Genomic DNA, 19,530 nt, shown 5'->3' on the forward strand with positions numbered 1-19,530 from the left:
ACTTTTATATTTCCATCGGACATTACATTATCCCCTAGACAATGATAGAGTTACGTTTTATTGGTTATGATCATACCTGCGCTTTTGATTTAGTATTGACGACATATATTATCTGTATGTTTGCATTAATCTTATTTTTGTGCCCCTTTATCAATAAATACTTTTAAAAATAGTACCATCAGACTTCAATGGACCTCTCTATCTTTGCTGGTAAGTGATCCAGTTACGGGATTTCATAACAGTTGGGGTTCTCGTCTCGGGATTTGACACCAAATTGGGAGGCCAGTGAATCGCGATTGTAAGTCCAAATCTTGGATCTGGTTACGCGGGTAGCCAGACGGGAAACCAGCAAAGATGGACGTGGGTGAATTTATAGAAAACCCGACTCTGGAGGCGCTGGACGGGGTCTCCAAATCGGACTTGATAAAATTGGTAAAGTAGTTAAACCTCGCAGGGGTGAGGGTGTCAATGACAAAGCGGGAGGTGCGAAGGACAATAACTCAGTATTACATTGGGAAGAATGTGTTTACAGATGAGGTATTGGATAATATCCCTGAAGAGGCACCCACTAGTGGGATGGCTCAGTTAGAGTTGGAGAAATTAAAGTTGGAACATGCAATTAAGTTAAAGCAGCTGGAGGCAGCTGAGAGAGAGAAAGAGAGAGAGAGAGAGAGAGAGAGAGAGAAAAGGCCGAGAGAGAGCAAGAGAGGGAGAGGGCCGAGAGAGAGAGAGAGCATGAAATGAGGTTAAAACAGCTGGAGGGAGAGGAAAAAGAGAAACAGAGGAAACATGACTTGGAGATGGAGAAGTTACGGCAGGAGCTACGAGCTCCGGGGTCAGACCGAGAGGAGCGGTTCAATGTTAGTCGAGAGTTGAGGCTAGTACCTCCGTTCGAGGAGACGGATGTGGATAGTTATTTCTTGCTTTTTGAAAAGGTGGCCATGAATCAGAAGTGGCCCAGAGATCAGTGGGTCGAGCTGTTACAAAGTGTGTTAAAGGGGAAGGCACAGCGGGCATATACGGCGTTGGCCATGGAGGAGGGAGAGGAGAAGAGTTATGACAAAGTAAAGGCGGCCATTCTCTGGGGTTACGAGCTAGTACCTGAGGCGTATAGACAAAAGTTTAGAAGTTTAAAGAAAGGGTGGAATCAGACGCATACCGAGTTTGCCTATGAGAAGGGTGTGCTCTTGGACCAGTGGTGCACCACAGAGAGAGTGGGAGAAGATTATGGGCGTCTCAGGGTGTTAATTCTGATTGAGGAATTTAAAGGGTGTGTTTCAGAGGATATCCGGACGTATCTGAATGAGAAGCCGGATAAGTCCATCTCAGAATTTGCTAGGTTCGCAGATGAATATGCCCTAACCCACAAGACAAATTTTTCCTCGAATAAAAGTACCCAGAGAGACCGTGGGAACGATTGAGAAAGTCCGCCGGTTGAGGCAGAGGTCCCGCCGGGAGCTAGTGGTAAGGTCGAGGGGGAAAGGCCAGACGGCCAGAGATTTCCGGGCTTGACCTGTTTTAATTGTGGAAAAGTGGGACATATTGCATCGCGGTGCTTTGCTCCGAGGAAAGAAACTGGAAAGGGGAAAGCAGCAGTCCCTATTGGATGTGCCGTGGTAATCAGTTGATTGACAAGAGAGCCCCGGGTAGACAGAGTACGAGAAGGGTTGGAGACTTGTCTGTCACACGGGACCGTGTCTGTGAGGGAGGGAGACACACCAGTTCCCGTACGGATCTGGAGAGACACGGGAGCTGTCGTTGATCAGCAGTAAGGTACTAGAGTTTGGTTGAAAGATGAGAATGGTAACTGTAAAGGGAATAAGTAAAGGGACAGAAATGGTTCCCTTACATAAGGTCATTATGGATTGTGAGCTGGTGGCTGGACCAGTTGAAATAGGGGTGTGATCAGAATTCCCGAGAACTGACGCGGATGTCCTTCTCGGTAACGATTTAGCAAGTGGTAAGGTTTGGGCAGCCATGATGCCGACAAGCCGGCCAGTGAGTGCAGTGGCCCTGCCCCTAGATTCCCAGATCTACCCCGCATGCGCGGTCACTCTCAGCCTGTCGAGAAAGGCAGCTGAGAACAAAAGCAGTTTAAATCTGGCCAGTTTCGATTTGGCCAAGACATTTCTACCGACCCTGTACCATGAGGGTTTAGAGGGTGGTAAAACGAAGAGTAGTAAAGTAAAAGAGGGTAAGGAAGTGGAGGTAGATCTGCCTTTAGCGAGCAGAAAGGTCCTAGAGGCCGGAAATAAAGATGAGGAGCTGCTAGAGCGGTTAAGAGGTCCAGAGTTGGACATGGATGATCTGTCTGGTTTGGCAGAACAGTTTGAAGAAGTTGAAAATTCTAAAGGTGTTCCCGATAAAGAAATGTGGGCAGTCCTAAAGGAAAAGGATGCCATTAACTCGAAGAAGTCTGCTGGGTTGGCAGAGGAGGTTGCTTCAGCCCGCGGGGTTGAGTTTACTCTGGAAGGGAGTTGCCCAGAGAGTACCTGGGAGGATCGGGGGAACTTAGAATTTGAAAAGGGTACGGGTATTGAAAGCCTGGAAGAGGCCAATGTCCCGTTTGAGTGTGTCCAAGATGGGGATGCACATGGTACTGAACCTAGTAACGGAGCTCAGAAAAAGTCTGAGGTATTAGATTCAGTGGAACGGGGTGGCCGTCCATGTGGGTCAGATAGACTTGGTTCAGTGAAAAAAGGGTTAACCTTGGTAACTGTGGGAAGTGAGAGTTCCCAGGTGTTTGTGCTCGAAGGTGTGTTCAAAGTTAATGCAGAGTTTAAGAATGGGGAGATAAGAATTATCATTGAAGGAAACGGGAAATCTGTAGTTCCCAAATCGAATGAAGAAATTTTAAGCCCTGCAGATCACTTACAGATTAAACCGGAATATGACAGGGCCCCCCATGCTATTGTTATTCCAGCGTGTGGTGTAAAAGGGCAGAATTTGAAATGCTGCTTGAGAAAGGAAGTCGATCTGAATCCATATAGTCTGAAGGGGCCTGACGAGAGGTTTAGCCACCCGTGTAAAATTACAGAGGTGGGTGGAAATTCGGAAGATGGGCTAAGTTTGGGACACGGTGTTGATAAAATAATTCCTATGGAACGGGCGGGCGAGGGTTTATCTCACCACCTTACTCAAATTCCCCGGAAAAGAGGCGACGGTTAAGGGGGACGCCATTTTTAAATAGCAAAGCCGGTTGTACAGGATTTTGACAAAGCCTGTGAATAATAAAGACAACCCCCTTGGAAGCCTGCCTGTTCAGTTTGAAAACGACCGAAAGACTAGTATTTACATAAACTTTTGTAGATGCACGTAAGCTAAGAGCACAACAAAATAATAAAATAGGTGGTTATTAAATTGAAGTCTGATGCTACAAGACGTTAGTACGGTACAAGATGTTAAGATATTAAAGAAAGTGACACTGAAATCGTTAACTGTTTAGATACTGAATTGAATGTATAACTGTATTATTCTGTAGAGAAAAAACTTTGGTGTTGTGTTGGATTCTAACCCCCTGTAAGACTCGGTATTATTTCGTTTTTTCCCAATGGGAAAAAACGCGTTGAAGAAAGGCGGTGTTACGTCTGTAGCCCCCTCCTTTGTGAGAATCGCCAGATCACTGTTGGGTTGAGTCAAAAGGGGGGCCCAAGACATGAGGGGGAGACGTGCAGGATGTCACGTTTCTCCCCCCCCCCCCCCCCATAGCAATGTAAAGCTACAGGACATGGCCATTGTCTCTTGGAGACAGATTTGTGGATTGAGATGCTCTGCTACGTAAATGCCCTCAGGCCAAGTGGGCTGGTTGAGGGAGAGATTGCATCACCCCCAACCTGATTGACATCTATGACCCTGCGAGTCAGAATAAAAGAGGGGCTGTAGGATCAACCCCTCAGATGCACCAGAAGAAACGTTAAGCGACCACGTAACAGCAGACGGTCATCGGAAACCAAGCCACGTGTGTTCAATTCCATGGCTGGAATTGGTGGCTGAAACCACGGAAAATGGCTCTTTAGAAAACAACAGGGAAACCCGCTCCCCTGACTCAACGGATTGGCATCATAAAAGACTTGGGCAAGTTTAAATGCCTCCCTCTCTTAAAACCCAACACGCTGCAGCCTGAACGAGCTAATGACTTTTATATTTCCATCGGACATTACATTATCCCCTAGACAACGATAGAGTTACGTTTTATTGGTTATGATCATACCTGCACTTTAGATTTAGTATTGACGATATACATTATCTGCATGTTTGCATTAATCTTATTTTTGTGCCCCTTTATCAATAAATACTTTTAAAAATAGTACCATCAGACTTCAATGGACCTCTCTATCTTTGCTGGTAAGTGATCCAGTTATGGGATTTCGTAACGGTCGAGATTGCTATGGTGGCACAGCTCAGAAGGCCAGAAGGGCTGACTGTCTGCTGTATCACTAAATAAAAACAAAAGCTTCTTGAAATATGGGAAATAATAAATATCCTTTATCTATCGAGAGTGCTATAATTTTAATTGAATGGATCATGAAACTAACATGTATATTCTCAACTTCCTTTCTCACTGTTGTAACTGCCACAATGATTCTCTTTTCAGAAGGTAACCTATTTCATTAAATTTTGAAGCATTATGTGAGTCACAAGAAACATTAAATCAGTATGTCAAATTTCCATTAAAAAATGTTCAGATTCAGAACAATTACCTCACTGCAATAATGATCAGTTTTTGTCTAGGATCAGAAAACAGGCAACATATTTAAAAAAATGTTAAGCTGTTTCTCAATGAAGTTTGACAAATTTCCAATTATGCTAATAAGAGAAGGCCATTATCGTACAATGCAATGGAAATGTTCATTTAATGAAAATAAATATTAAAAATGAACTGGTACACATCGTGAGTAACAATTCAATAGCTATAATTAAACCCTTCAGTCCACTGACATCACAGGCAGACAACCAACTGCAGAGCCTCTGTCTCATTAGTTAGCCAAATTAAAATTTCAACTGAGGCCCATCAAGTCACGTGGGCATGGAATCTATGATAGATTCAAAGTATAAACAGTTTTTCTGTCCTGCCTGCTCTTCATCTCCTCCCTGAGGCAGTCTGATTGACACTAACAAGAAAAAGAAAATTACAAAGAAAGATCTTCTTTTGACTAATAACCTGTCAACCCTAATGATGTGGAAAACAAATATGTTATTTGTAAAACTTGGAGAGGTTTGTTCTCAAACTTTGCAACTGCAGGCAGGGAGAGAGAGAGAGAGAGAGAGAGGCAAAGAAAAAGAATAAAGTCAAACTGGAAGTTGTGTTTTGAATAGGCAATTACCCTAAGTTTTGTCGGGAAATGTAAAGTAAGCTTAACCCAGATGCAGAGCAGCAGATATGACTCATCAGTGAGTGGTGACTTTAATACTAACAATATTAAGTCAGCTGGTGGTGCAGTGACATCAGCGCCAGACTCCAGAACGGAGGTTCCCGGGTTTGAATCCAGTCGGGCCATTCCTTAGTACGCTCTCCATCTGTGCCAAGTTGAGTGTTGAGCTCACAACTCGACCTCATAAAGTAAAGAAAATACAGCTGAGTGTCTGTGTGAGGAGTGGTGCGCCACACAGTCCGCGCTTGTAAGGCATGAAAATGCCCAATGCTGGCCTCTCAGCCCTGAGTCAACATCATCATCATCATCATTATTAATAACAAGACACAACAGCCACTAAGCAAGAGATAGTGGACATTAACCTCACAGACAAGATTACTCAAGACCAGGAGCAACTGGTTGAGGTTTGTTGCACGAATAAGAATTGTGGATGAAAGATGGGTTTAAATATGCTGCAGGTGATGAGTTAGAAATGAGTGACAGGTGAATCCTGTTAGCTGGGTAGAATTGGGCCTGACCTGACATGTTTGGAGGAAATATAATTGAAAATTTCAAGGGTTGTTCCAGTTAAGAAGCAAGAGTGCCATAATCATAGCATGCTGAATTCTATTTGTTTTGAGCATATTTATCACTATTGTATGGAGAATTAATTTGCATCTTTAATTGTCTCATCCGTATTCAAGACACTTCATTAAAGACAGTAGGTTATCAACACTGTTCTGACCACAGTTGGGAATATAAAAGTCAACATGAATATACAAGAACTTAATGTTTCTCAGTGAAGGCTAATTCAAATTATAATTTCCTTATTTGTGATTATGTTGTGTATTCTCCCCAACCATACGGCGTGCTCATAAGAATAGTTCTGGAGAAGGTAGAGTGAGCAAGGATAATGAGGCACATAAGGACCAAGGCTGTTTATTGTTTAATGATAAATATTTACTGCAGACTTGTCTCAGCTAGCAGCTGGACATACTGTTTCTTCCACCAGCTACATTCTGCCGACATCCCCACAAAAGGAGGTACAGGTACAGAATGCAGTTATTTGAACAGGTATGCCATCTGCTGCAAGGATTCCTGTGGTCAATGGTTAGCTGTGGTGCTTTACGGTTTCTCTAATAAAAAAAAACATGTTGTCACATGGCACAAGGATCAGTCATCCATCCATCTGTACATTAGTCTTTGCAAGACCATCTGTGAATAATGGCAGTGGATTTCAATATAATTACCCCTTTGCTGCCCTGAATGTTCGAGGAACATTGCTGCTAAGTTTCCTTTATTTCATCATGACCTGGAAACACTACAGGACACACTAAAGACAAACTGATTGCTTTGCAAGTAACTGCTTATTTATTTATTTTTATTTTACTTATTTAGACATACAGGGTGTTAAACAAGCCCTTTTAGCCCAATGAGTCCATGCTGCCCAATTATGCCCATGTAACCAATTAACCTACTAACCCCAACCTCCTTGGGATGTGGGAAGAAACCAGCACCCAGAGGAAACCCGCATGGTCAAGGGGAGAACATACAAACTCCTTTTGGACAGTGGCTGGAATTAAACCAGGGTTCCTGGCGTTGTAAAGCAATAGGCTAACTACTATGCCAACATGCCTCACCATTGTTATTTGTTAGCAATGCACAATGGAATACCTTCAAGGTCAGAAGCAAGAGCAGACTGTGTATAGTGACAATCGAGGACATGATGAACTAAGTGAGAAAGTCTCTATGAATGCATTCTCATTGTAACTTCAATGAGACATTGTCCATATATACAGAAACAGACATTTAAACCAGTCTCTGGTATGGGCCATTTAACATCTAAAGAAAAAGTTGGAAGCAGTATCTCTGGAGAGAGACATACAGAATTAATGATTCACATTAAAAATATTCTGGCTGCCTATTCTGATAAAGGAATATTTTCACTTTGTAATTCACATTTCCAGCATATACAGTAGTTTGCTTGTTGATGAGTTATAAACTTGCATTAGTACAACAAATGTCCACCAAGACACAGGTAATAGTGCATTTTTCGGTAATACTGAAGATCAATCTCAGGAAGGAAGAACAACAATACCAGAAAAGAGCAGACACAAGAGACTGCAGATGCTGGGACCGGATGCAACAGATGCAATGCTGGAAGAACTCAAGCGGTTCAGGCAGTATCTGTGGAGGGAAATGCAAGGTCAATATTTTGGGTTGAGATCCTTCATCTGAACCATCCTCCAGCAAAGACCCATTTTTTTAATCCACATCTGGAAATAGTCAGAGTAATCTGGGTGTTATAAAAAAATCAAAATTAATATTTTGGGTTGTGAAGGTAGAAGGGGCTGCAGCAGAAAGAATGAGAAAATGTATCTTCACACCAGGTCAACATCCATCAGTGGACAAGTGTGGACAGTAAGTATCTGTAGGATTCAGTCATAAGACCATGACGTCGTAAGACATAGGAGCAGAAATAGGCCATTCTGCCCATCAGGCCTGCTCTTCCATTCCATCAGATTTATGGTCCCTTTCAACCTTATTCTCCTGCCTTTTCTTATAACCTTTGATGTCCTTACTAATCAAAAACTTAACAAGCCCTGCTTTAAATATACCCAGTCACTTGGCTTCCACAGTCATCCATGGCAACAAATTCCATAGACCTTCCGCAGGTCTTTCAATATTTGATAGGCTTCAATGAGATCCCCTTGATTCTTCTAAAGTCCAGTAAGTACAGGCCCAGAGCCATCCAAATGCTTCTCAGTTGTTAACTATTCCATCCTCAGAATCATTCTTATGAATCTCCTCTGGATCCTTTCCAATGACAGTATATCCTTCAGTGGATATAGAAAATGCATTCGAAGCAATTAACTACTGATTTTGAGATGTGAAATTGGGATACTAAATTATTGAAATGTAGCGTTAAATGGTAAGTTTAACACTAGTTTGTGCTTGGTTCAGTTTATCCACATAAGTACTGGAAAAAAAGGATTAACATTGAATACCCAAAGAAAACCCCACTTTTTTATTTCTACATTGTCAGTTACAATTTTTTATTCCTTTGCAATCCCTGAAGAAGATGTTCTCTTATATCTGATCATTTCACTTTCCTGTTAACTTCTTTTAGCTCTCTGTGACTTTACCTTTCATGATCTCAGAACCACACAACAATTTTCATTCTGAAAGACATTACCAAGTATGTTGATCTTTAATAATGTTGGTCAAGTAGCTGTGGTAAATGAAATTATTCTTTAATATTTCATACCCAGCCACTATGCGAGGCACAGATTCAAGGTCAAAGTGCAAAATAAATTTATAATTTGTGTATATCACCATATGCTACCCTGAGATTCATTTTCTTGTATGCATTCATTGTAGAACAACGAAATGCAACAAAATCATGGAAAACCTGATAACACTAAACGGAGTGGAAATGTAAATTGTACAGAGGATATGGAGAGTCTGCAGAGGGATATAGATAGGTTAAGTGATTGGGCCAAGGTCTGGTAGATGGAATACAACGTTTGTTAATGCAAGATCGTCCACTTTGGAAGGAATAATCGAGGAGCAAATTATTATTTAAATGGTGAAAGATTGTAGCATGCAGTAGTGCAGAGGGACTTGGGAGTGCTTGTGAATGAGTTGCAAAAAGTTGGCTTGCAGGTGCAACAGCTTATTAAGAAGGTAAACAGAATGTTGGCCTTCATTGCTAGAGGGATTGAATTCAAGAGCAGGGAGGTCCTGCTGTAACTGTACAGGGTACTGGTCAGGCCACACCTGGAGTACTATGTGCAGTCCTGGTCTCCATACTTGAGGAAGGACATACTGGGTTTGGAGGCAGTGCAGAGAAGGTTCACCAGGTTGACCTATGAGGAGAGATTGAGTCACTTGGAACTATACACTTTGGAGTTCAGAAAAATGAGAAGGGACTACAGAATTTTGAAAGGGGTAGATAAGATAGAAGTAGGAAAGCTGTTTCCATTGGTAGGTGAGACTACAACTAGGGGACTTTGCCTCAAGATTCAGGGGAGAAGATTTAGGACAGAGATGAGGAGAAACTGTTTTTCCCAGAGTGTGGTGAATCTGGGGAATTTTCTGCCCAGAGAAACAGTTGAGGCTTCTTCACGAAATATATTGAAGAAACAGTCAGGTAGGTTTTCACATAGTAAGGGAATTAAGGGTTACGGGGAAAAGGCAGGTAGATGGAGCTGAGTTTAGGGACAGATCAGCCATGATCTTATTGAATGGTGGGGCAGGCTCAATGTGCTGGATGGCCGACTCCTGCTCCTATTTCTTATGCTCTTATGTAATGTAAAATATATAATGGAAGTGGATGTGCTGGGCTATGCCACAGGTTTTACTACTTGAGCTGAGAAAAAATAAAAATATAATTATTTAGATGGGGAGAGAATTCAAAATGCGAAGATGCAAAGGGGACTTTGGAGTCCTTGTGTAAAATATCCTAAAGGTTAACCTTCAGGTTGAGTCGGTTGTGAAGAAGGTGAATGGAAAGTTGGCATTCATTTCTAGAAGGATAGCATATGAGAGCAGGGATGTGATGTTGAGGCCCTGGCAGGCAATCATGAGACCACACTTGGGGTATTGTGTGCAGTTTTGGGCTCCTTACTTTAGAAAGGATATTGGAGAGGGTTCAGAGGAGATTCACGAGAATGATTCCAGGAATGAAAGGGTTACCATATGAGGAACGTCTGGCGGCTCTTGGGCTATATTCCCTAGAGTTCAGGAGCATGAGGGGGGATCTCATAGAAACATTCTGAATGTTAAAAGGCCTGAAAAGATTAAATATGGCAAAGCTATTTCCCATGGTAGGGGATTCTAGGTCAAGAGAGTATGACTGCAGGATTAAAGAACTTCTGTTTAGAACTGAGAAGTGGAGAAATTACATTAGGCAGAGGGTGGTAAATCTGTGGAATTTATTGCCACAAGAGGCTTTGGAGGTCAAGTCATTGGGTGTATTTAAAGCAGAGTTAGATAGGTTCTTGATTAGCCAGGGTACCAAAAGATACGGGGAAGACTGGAGGAATTGGATCAGCCCATGATTGAATTGCAGAGCAGTCTCAATGGGCCAAATGGCCTACTTCTGCTCCTATATCTTATGGTCTTATAATGATAATATTAATTAATTAATTAAATACTGAGAACATGAGCTCTGGAATTCAGCTTATTCATATCACCCTGACCTTACAGCACCCTATTAGTGACATTGGCATAACTTATACATGTAAATCTGTTGAATAGTTCTTGAACCAACATCTAATTGATTTAAAAACACAAATGGTACCGCTGAATCATCACATCTTCACATAAATGCAATGCTATTTGTTTCTTGCTGATATGTCAATTACGGCCAGAAAGCAATTTAAGAATCTGAAGTAATTGGTCTAGTTTGGAATTATATTTCTTTGATTTTTTTAATCCATATTTTAATTCTTGCTTCTGTCATTTATCACATCCTTTGAAAATCATTTGAAGAAATAATTGGAATAATGCAGATTTAAATAGGATTGGAAGCAATTTGCTATAGTTTTGAATATTCATCTTTAATACCTTGTTGTTTTAGTCTGGTGGATTATTCAATTGGATTAGTATTGGCAGTACTTTTATGCTCAAACTGGGTTAATGGAATTTCTGTAATTTACATTTCATCATTTCTGGTACAGAATGAATTTCTTTCTGCCACATTGCAAAACATGGAAGTTTTTAAGCAGAGCAAAATTGGCCATTTGCTATATATATATGAGGGGTCAGGTGCTTAAATCATGAAACATAACAAATTCAAACCATATGATCTTTTACTAGCTATATCCAGTGAGAGTTACAGATCTCAATCTCCAAGAAGACACTATACACAAATATCAAGTCAGCTGAAGAAAACTTGGGAAAGTGAACATTTTATTGTTTTCTCGAGATTGCTTTTTTTTCTCCAGATAACTTCTTTGCCCTTGCTAGAACAGACTTTTCCCCCTTACCCAACTCAAATCTCCCCATCTTATCACAAACTGTGTCCAGTGGTAGTCTGTCCTCTGTATACATTATAGTAACTTTTTCATCTGTTAGCTATATTCTATCATCATTAGCTAAAGGATGATTGTGAATGATATCTCTCAACGCTACCCCCATTACAATCCATTTTAAAATTGACAGCGTCAAAATTTTGTCAAGTAATGCTGTTATTTCCAGAGCGGAATACAATTGCAACTAGTCTGAGTTGATTTTTGCCACTTCAGAAATGAGACAGGGCACTTGTTGTTAATGATGATAAAATAATACCGGGCCACAGTGAGATCCCGCCTGGATGAATGTGAACACGGTTGGCCTTCCTACCAAACCAAGAATATACAGTGAAACCCCAATTTTACATGCCCAGATTTAACGTGAATTTGGATATAATGTGATGAGGAATTGGACTCCATGTCCAACCATGCCCATATCAATCCATACTCCCCCTTCTCCAGCCTTGTATCCCGTTTGCCAATCAACTTCCCAGCTTTTGGCTTCATCCCTCTCCCTTCTGTCTTCTCCTATCATTTTGGGTTCCACCCGAATAAACAGTAAATAATGATTGCTAATATTCTTGAATGTTTTTATTTGTTATTTTGTGTAATAAAAATCTTTACTAAAAATTAATTTGTGTTTTAATTTCTACAGTATCAATGATTTATTCACGGAATTCTTTAATTCAAAGGTAATTTAGTTGCCAGAAGGTAAATGTACAAAAAACGGGTTAAATAGGGCAAAAGTAGGGGTGCTAGGTCAGCATTGGATCAGTTTGAACACTGATTTACTTGAACCCTGATTTAGCATTGCCCCACTTTTTTTGCGATGACATCTTATGGACCCAAATGATTGCATTATAATGGGCTGTCACTGTGCTTGTGAGACAGGCAGCTCAACAAAACATCCCCAAGGATGACTTCTGGGATGAGTATTCATCCTATGAGAAAGAATTAAGCAGACCGGATTAAAGCAGTTTAGAGTTGTTATGTTTTTAAAGGAGTCACTGAATTTAGGATTATTTCAGGAAAATAGACCATGATCTTATTGGACAGTGAGCAAAGGCAGAATATCTCCTCTTGCTTCTACTTTTTATGTTCTATTATGAGTTGCATTTCAGAGTTACTTTGATCAGAAGTACACTGACTAACATGCTAGAGAATCAATAGCTGTGATTTTATTTTTTTTTACTTATTGGAAATATTCTTGAAGAAAATAAAATTATAAAAACATCCAACCGATTTGTTAACTGAAAGGCTGCACAGGAATGATAGGCCTTTTGCACTGTAACATTTTATAATTCCCTTATACTAAAGCTTGTCAAATTCTGATCTACTCTTTATACTGAAACAGCTCATGCTTGTTATGAACTTCCATCTCAAGATTTTTTTTAGATCTACCTGAGGGCACAAAAGCAATAATTCTCACATTCTGAAGACTGAAAACACCTTTTAAGGCTGGGCTTATAGACATGGTTTCACTACAGTGAATTAGTCTTAATAGCTGTGAATCAGTTCTTGTCAGTGTTCCTTCAGGCAAAGTCGGTCCAATGTGATTCATTCAGACATTGGAGTGCTTTGCTGTTCCTTTTGCACACATTGAAACTGCATATGAAAACTTACTGTTGTTGAAAAGATGACTGAGATAAATAGAATTCAAACCTTTATATTCTTTCTACTGTGCATATTTCGCCACCAGAGATTGTAGTATGCCTATTTCTAAAATTTTGCATATAATGCACAATAAATGCTTTTCATTATTCTGACAGTCTTGGATATCTGAGTTTTCCATATATTTGTTTATGTACAACAGCATTTCAGATTGAAATTAGCTACTACTTTGTAGCCTCTTTGTTGCCTTCTCAAGATGTAATCTGTGATATTATATTAAATACCACTACCTATTCCTGCTTATGTTCCCTTACCGGAAATGTAGCAGAGCAAACTGGAAAGTGCGTATGAGGTCATTCACAACTCTCCTATGTTATCCCTTAACTGCGACCAACTCTCATCATGATGACCTTTGAGCTCGTGTAGTTAGGGATTGTAGATACACAGTCAATCAAGGTTGTTGGCCACATGGCTCTAAGCATCTGAGACTGGTATATATATTTATGGATATGTATTTTTTTTTGGAAACAGCCTCCATTCATGTTGTCATAGAGATATTTACTTGCTTTTATTGAATCATTGACTCTTTATTAAATTCTGCAGATGCTGCCTGACCTGCTGAGTCCCTCCAACATTTTGTGTGTGTTGCTTTTGCAGAAATTCCCATGTTTAAAGTTAAAAATGCAGATGCTGGAAATTTGAAATAAATCAGAACTTGCCAAAAATACTCGTCTGATCTGCAGAGGTGATCCAAAGCTTTCAGCCATACATCACTCGAATTCTCCACCACATTTCCAGTCTGACTTCTACCCTTGACCCCTAACTCTGTTCCAATTAAGCTTGGAGAACTCATCTATAGATGCTTCCTGACCTGCTGTGTATTTCTAATATTTTCTGTTTTTATTACAGAAGTTAAATGATTTATACTTTCACTAAAGTATACTAGAAAATATCTCCACCTCGGAATATTCTTTAGTAGGGTCCCTGCCTTCTTCTCCATCTCTTTTATTTCTTCTACCGACTACCTTATACATATACCTTACAGCTCTTGCCCTCATTAATAAGGGAAAGAGGTACTTTCCCCTCTGCTTAGGCCTTTCATTATATTCAGCTGCAGATTCTGATTTATTTATCATATGTAAATAGAAACACAAGGTAAATTGTGCTGTTTGCATTAACAACCAATGCACCTAAGGATATGCTGGGAACAGCCCACAGATTTCACTACACATTCTGGCACCGATATCACATGCCCACAATGCTTATCAGAACAACACAGAACAAAACAAGCAACAAACAATATTTCAATTAAACCTCTTATCTCTCTTCTCTATCTCCCCCCTAAAAATATGCAGCCTAATTAATGTCTTCCCTTGGCCAAAAGATTATCCAGTACAGACAATATTAATTTAAGTTCCCGTAAAAATAATACATCTGAAATTATAATAATCTTACCTCAGTAACAATAGTTTTAAAGCTACTAGATTGTGATCAGAAAGAAACACTGGGCTTCTGTAATTGTCTCTCAGACTGGTGTACATATTTCTCCAGACTCAACACTGGTTGACTGTTTCCTCAGTTCAAGGGCACTTAAGGATAAACAAAAATCCAGCATTACCAGCAAAATCAATATCTCGTGAATGAATCAACAAAAGTTTGATTGGAATCAGGTCAAGAAATTCATCCTGGTCAGTAGCACTAAATGTAGTTCACAACTGTCGCTTATATCTCCAAAATTCACTCTATTGATATCTGCTAGAAAGAGCAAATTACCCAATTCCTGTAAAAATAGTAAGTTCAGAACAATCAATTGTAAGAAAACTTCCAAGATTTTTCTGAAATCAAACATTTGTTTCTCATGCAATCTCATTTTTCCCCAAGGCAATACCTAAAGATTAATGGACAATGCCTTTCAGCACCACAGTTTAGTTCAACTGCTCCTCAGTGAAGTATTTTTTAACATATCTCCTTCTTCTGCTTAGGCAGTCCTGCAGAATCAAGACAGAATTGGTTTTGCTTCAGCTTTGTGAGTTCCGAGGTGGCTAAAGCTGATTGAGATCCACAGATGGGCAGCTGTTTCCCGACAGGCAGGCAAGTGGATAATCTGTGAGATGTTGCACTGTGCCTGATGCTCCTGAGGAACGTACTGGAAGTCTCAATATCAGGCTGAGCATGCCTTCTCCATTCTGAGCATGGATGAGTGATTCCCAGTAGTCAATGAAACCATCTTTAAGACAGCTTTGAATGTACCCTGCAATGTTTTACCTCTTTTCCACCTAGTCATCTCTCAGGGCCAAGCCCGAATAGATTGCCTAGTGTTAAACGTGTGAATGAAATGGCTGCCCATTAAATTCAACTGAGTGTAACCAGGGTCTCAGTGCTGGGAATGTTGGCAAAGAAAAGGGACATTGACATGGTTTGCTTACTCTTCCAATGGATATGTAAAACTTTGTGGAGACAGTATGGATGGTATATTTCCAGTGTCAGGTGTTAGAAACACATAGGAGAGCATGGATTGCTGATGCATCGTAGACTTGATTTATTGATCTTCAAATACCGTTTTATACATTTGACTGAAGGGTGGTGAATTTCCTTATCTCAATCAGCCTCATGAGAGGTGGGCTAATTCCCATAATTCAATAGTTCAGGTAAAAATATGTTTTCTAAGTCAAATCAAGCAATTAGCTCGAGTCCTTGGTTTTCTGTTTTATTGGCTAGCTTTGAATGAGTTAAGAAAGGCTTAGCTGAAGTGAACATCTGGTGGTCACATTCAAGCTTTGACAGAAAATGGATTAAGTAACAGCAAGAATAGAATGCCTTCTTGCACCCTCCTGTACCATACTTTTCCTTTGATGAGGGATGTACAGTTTTTCAAACAAAAAAAAATTTGCAGGTTATCAGCCAAAGAAAGAGCGAAATTCCTCTGATCAAGTAACTTATTGAAAGGCTTATTAGATGCTGTTGTTCCCAATTCACAAAAAAGTCTCCTGTCAGCAGATACTTTATAGAGGACTTTCTGGCTGCAGCTACTCTTTAATGATTCCAATTTGACTTGTTTCACGTTCTTCCCGATTTAATAGGTGGGGGCAATACAATGGCTCACTGTCAAATTCTCTATCCTTCCTTTTGCCTCAGGTAACCTCATCCATTCTCAGTCACCTTTATCAGTCTTGTTGGTTTCTCCTGACACTCTTTTTTAAGATTCCAGCCATCACTTCTATTCTTGTTATAAAGTACACTTCCTTATTTTCGAAGAATTGAATTTGTCAAAATCTCAAATCCATTTCTTTAAATTTGGCTTTCTATCTCATGGTTGTTAACTTTTAGCTTGAAGCTATATTCTTGTACTTCAGCGGAATGAATTTCTCAGGCAGAGTACAACACAATGATGTGACCATTTAGCGCATTTAGCACAACCGATCAGGGATGCATTTCCAGGCACACTTACTCCTCATTTCTGGACTAATTGCTCTTCAATAATTCATAAGAGGAAATTATTGGTAAGGTGTGAGTGAATATCCTCTGGTTACCATGTGTGAAGATGTTGAATAACTTGTCATTTTTAAACATTTTTCACCCTTCATGATTCACAATAATCAGTGGAAAATTCCTCAAAGTATTACATATTTTTCTTGATATACTCTTTAAGTTACTATTTTGGTTTTGCAAAACTGTTACCTCAAACATGAGAAAATCTACAGATGCTGGAAATCCAAAGCAACACACACAAAATGCTAAAGGAACTCAGCAGTTCCGCCTTCATTTTGTGCCCACTGTTACCTAGAAAACTACACATAATACAACCAATTATATATCAGAGTGAACTGACCATCAATGTGGATAATTTCATTGTAGAATCATAATCATTTATCTTAATGCACTGAAGACAGTTTGCTCTTCATATATTGTAAACTATTTGAAAACTGTCATGTTTGGTGGTACATTTTACTCTTTAAACCTTGATTTCTGTATCAAACTGATTTCCTAATTATGTATTAGGGTACTTTTCAAAGCAATAGATTGTGAAGTCAAACATTAGCGTTATACTGTTTTATGGCTGTCATGCATCTGAGTTGCGCTTTTGTACTGCTGGACATTGCTTGTACAGGCTGGTTACTTGATTTTATTTATTGCTTATTTATTTGTTGTTTTATAGCATTGGGCACGAGAGTTGCAAACTCATTTTTGCTGTATTAGTGCATGACAAATTGTACCATGCAATGACAATAAAGATATTTCATTTCATTTCATAGTATTTACAATGGATGACAAAAAATATAGAAGCTAAGCCAAATCATGACGATGACTGCCAGGTTCTAATACTTACTGTAGAGAGTTGTTTTTTACAGAGGGGAAGAGTTTATTTAATGAACACTTCATTCAGACTTATTCAGGGCTCCACCTGGAACCTTGGGAGCATCTAATACTATTGAGCTCCCTTTGGGCATTTCCGAGGATCATATTTAGAACAAATGAAACATCTGTACTGCAGAAACTGTTTTTATATATATATATATATATATATATATCTCCTCCGAATAGTCATGACAGAAGTGGTTGTGATTTATTTATGGGAATTCATGTCCCCAAAGCCATCAACGCCTGGAAGGACAAGGGTAGCAGGGACATGGGGGATTACCACTCTATCATCATTCTTTCATCACCATCTAACAGTAATGGAGGAATATCTTCCCACCAAGGTAAGTTCAAGAAGAGGGCATGTCAACAACTTCCTCCTGTACAGCAATTGATTGCCTAGCCAGTGATGTCACCATCTCAAAAATGAATTATGAGAACATGTATCCAGCACTGTAAGCCAATCAAACGTGCTGCAACTACCAATTAACTTTTTCTGTTATTGTTTACTTCTTGACTGCTGTTTAAATCATATTTTCCCTCTATTGCAAAGGAGAAAATGATATTTTGACAAACTTAGTGATTGATCTTTGAGTACTGCCCGACATTTGAAAATAGACCATTGTCAAACCATTCTAATAAGCTTAGAAGAAAAAAATAAGAATGTGTAGACTATTTTCCCCTTCTACCAATTTTGGCATTCAAAAATAAATGTGGCTGATCTTTTATAATGATGCCACTTTCCTGTTATAGCCACAAGAACATAAATTCCTTTAACTCTGTTGACTTTTGCTTTGAATATACTAAGTAAGCAACCAGAGAATTCTATTGAGCAGAATATTCTAAAAACTTAATCAATACACAGAAAATGCTGGAGGAACTCAGCAAATCAGGCAGTATCTATGGAGGGGGATAAACAATCAACAGTTCAGGTTGGGGCACCTCAGCGGTGCTGCTGAAGTCCTGGTGAAGGGTCTTGGGCCAAAACGTCAACTATTTATTCCCATCAATAGATGCTGCCTGACTTGTTGAGTTCCTGTAGCATCTTCTGCGTATTGCTCTGCATTTCCAGCATCAGCAAAATCCCTTGTGTTTACTCCTTTCTGCGGGAAGGTACTTCTTCTATCTCAACCCTGCATGGCAGACTCCTTATTTTAAGAATGTGACCCCTGGTTCCAGATATTTCAGCCAAGGAAGTATCATCTCCATTTTTTTATTCTGTTAAAAAATGAAAATAACTTCCAGCCTTGTAATCTCTCAGCTCCACACAGCTTGATTCTACATCCTGTCTGAAATCAATAAACAGAGCTGTCCAGGAAGGACCATTGTTTTATCCCGCTATTGTTGCCAGTTTCAAGCAGTGCAATGTGGAATGCAGCCACAACCAATTGTGCCATACAGTCATCAAGTCTAAACAAGCACTGACCAAAGATCATGCATACCTGTAAACAGATGAAAATGTGAGATTTTTTGAAAGAGAGCAGAAACAAAACGATATCTTAAAGTTAATCATGAAACAGCCAGAGTGCAGAATACAGAAACAGCTGTCAGCTATTCCATACAAACCAAAGAGAATCATACAATCGCTACTGAATTCTGCTTGCCCAGAGTTGAGCAGCAAGACTCAGGAGACTTATTGAGCTCCAAGGCAGCTTGACTGAATGTTTAGAAACTCCTTTGGAGACAAAGAGGCCTTGAGGAAAGGATGAACCACATACTTGAATTTAACAAATAGTTGTTAAAAAAAATAGATTTCCCTTGGCTTCCCCTTCCATCCTGCCATCCTTTGCATTCAACAGGCCATCTTTTGCAATTTCAGCCACCTTAAATGAGGTTCTATCACCAGATCATCTTCTCGTTCCTTCCCCTTTCTGCATTCCAAAGGATGCATTACCTTCATACCTCCATCGTCCACTCTTCCATCAGAATCATGCTTATTATCACTGATATATACATTGAAATTTGTTGTTTTGTGACATCAGTACAGTGTAAAGCATAAAAATTTCTATAAGCTGTAAAAAAAAAAATAAAGTTTTTAAAAAATGGATCGCAAGGTTGTGATCCTGGATTCATGGACTGTTCAGAAATTATATGGAGAAGGGGAAGAAGCTGCTCCTAGAAATGTTGAGTATGGATCTTCTGACTCTTGTATCATCAACAAAGACTCCACTTTCCACAGAATATCCCTGATGCAG

This window comes from Hypanus sabinus, chromosome 20 (assembly GCF_030144855.1).
Source record: "Hypanus sabinus isolate sHypSab1 chromosome 20, sHypSab1.hap1, whole genome shotgun sequence".
Taxonomy (NCBI): domain Eukaryota; kingdom Metazoa; phylum Chordata; class Chondrichthyes; order Myliobatiformes; family Dasyatidae; genus Hypanus; species Hypanus sabinus.